This window comes from Amblyomma maculatum, chromosome 3 (genome assembly GCF_055883805.1).
Source record: "Amblyomma maculatum isolate TAMU_Amacu chromosome 3, ASM5588380v1, whole genome shotgun sequence".
In the NCBI taxonomy this organism is placed as follows: Eukaryota; Metazoa; Arthropoda; class Arachnida; order Ixodida; family Ixodidae; genus Amblyomma; species Amblyomma maculatum.
Genome location: NC_139346.1, coordinates 109597058 through 109599091, shown reverse-complemented (window position 1 = coordinate 109599091; position 2034 = coordinate 109597058). Strand labels below are relative to the sequence as shown.

Below are 2034 nucleotides of genomic sequence, written 5' to 3'. Positions count from 1 at the left end.
TGCAATGGATTAAGAACAAAAATCTGCTTGGGATTACTTGTGACATAAGTATCTTAAGCTAAGTTCGCACCACACAAAAGTTTCCTATACATCCTCGCCCAGCGCTTACCAGCAAATCAGGCAACTATTCCCTCGGGGCTTGGCGTTCTTAGAAAAAAACAGTCAAGAAACTATTTTTCTCTACAGCGCGTTAAGCCTCCAAGTTTCTCTTCCGCGAGCAGTCAGAGAAAAAAACAAGTATCTATGAGAGTCAGAGGAGAGGCAGCGAAGCTTACCGCAGGCGGCTCTTATTGTTCTGAAACTCTGAGGCAGGAAACGAATAAGCGACGAGGCCACTAAAGTTGGAACGATACTCTTGAACCAATACAGCCGCGCCATAGCAAAACTTTTTGCGGATTTCGAAACTTTGATGCCCGAATTTTCTCTTTGAAACTCACCATTCGGCCTCGCAAATCCATAATTCAATTTCATAGCGGCCTGATCCTCTTTGTGCAGTGTTTACCGTTTCGATGTTTTGTGTGCTTTCTCTCGGCAAAAGAGCCACCGACCATTTTCACGCGTCTGGTCACAGCTTGAACGCCTTAAAAGCTCTCCCGCAAAGCTTTAGAGGGAACCGCGAGGCCCCTATATTCCACGCAGTTCAACCGTGATATAGCCCGATGGTTTTGGCGCAGTTTTCTCACATTTTACTTCAACCGCTTTATTCGTCGTTTTTTAAAGACGCGTGTCACTTTCATTTCCTCGTACTGCTCGCGATCTCAGGACCGAAGGGCCGGTACACGATGAGGATTTACGTCAATCCCAGAAGCGAAAAACCTTGGCATCTGGCCGTATTTTCTGGCATTTGAAAGAGCCCAAAAGTCCTTCTATTCAGGGCCCGGAACATTGCCTTCGTATAAGGTGGAGCACGAGGCCATTCCTTTCGTCCCTTCCTGGAGAAGTGTTTTGTTTGATGAGGAAGCAAAGAGGTGAGCGAAAGCGGACTTTTGGAAGGGGCCGTAGAATTTAGCTCTCTTTTTTTTTTAAAAAAAAAGAAGCTCGGCGTGTGCCTCGGCTTATTGGTATATGTATCCGCTGCTTGTTTGTTTTTATCTTGAATCATTACACCATGATGCTTTTAAGGTATTAAGCGTGCGTGGTTGTCCTGAATACTAGGAGTGTCCGATTTGCGAACGCGATATACGAGAAAATATTCATAATCTGAATGACAGCTTTTAGCTGGAAACCGATGAACAAGCTGCTTGTTTGCCTTCTTTTTCGCCATACGGCTACTCAGACTGTGTATAATTTGCAGGCGTCTTGAACACCCTTGAACAGGGTTTCTTTAACCCGAATGATAAAAAAGCAAAATAGGGTGAACTAAACACAGCACCGAAGCATATGCAGTTGGAAGCACTGTGGCCAGTTGTGGTCGCTTTTCGGGCTGCTGATACGTTAATACCGAGAAAAAAAAATACAACCGCCTTGCCCCGGGTGAGGATCGAACTCACGACCTTCAGATTATGAGACTGACGCGCTGCCTACTGCGCTACCGAGGCGGATGTTCGTTCGGCGACGTGTTACTATTTTAAAACCGGGGCACACAAAAATACCCAATTGTGAAACTTGGTCACATTGAAAAACAGGAAGACAGCTCCAGCGGTGAGCTTTCAGCCTGCTTTCGTCGTGACTCATATGAAAACTGATTAACTCTGTGTACAGTCGTGGACCCTAATACCGCACACAATGTATTCGTTAATTACTTTTGCCAATATAACCCTAAGCTGGAGTGAAGTGGCGCTGCAATCGGTTATCTAACTCTATCTGCTCCCCAAGTCGCTCCGGAACTTTCTGCGGTGTCTCCCTGCTGTTTTTTCTCATTTGAATCTTTCTGCTCTTCAGTCGGCTGTTACCTAAATCCCTCAGAGAAAACCGAAGATAAATCCTCTAAACTTAAGTGGTGCTTTTTCCAACTCACATTTCAGACCTAGGTGTATATATTAAAATAATGTTTTGTGCTACGCTTGGGTCCAATACTTATCTCAACCAGCTGGA

The 2034-nt window shown here is 45.1% G+C and overlaps 1 non-coding gene across 1 annotated transcript; it reads right to left on the bottom strand.

The window, feature by feature from the left end:
- Positions 1 to 1465: 1465 nt before the first annotated feature.
- TRNAM-CAU (transfer RNA methionine (anticodon CAU)) lies at positions 1466 to 1538 on the bottom strand. Its single transcript has one exon. It is a non-coding gene; the product is annotated as a tRNA-Met (tRNA).
- Between the last annotated feature and the right edge of the window lie 496 nt (positions 1539 to 2034).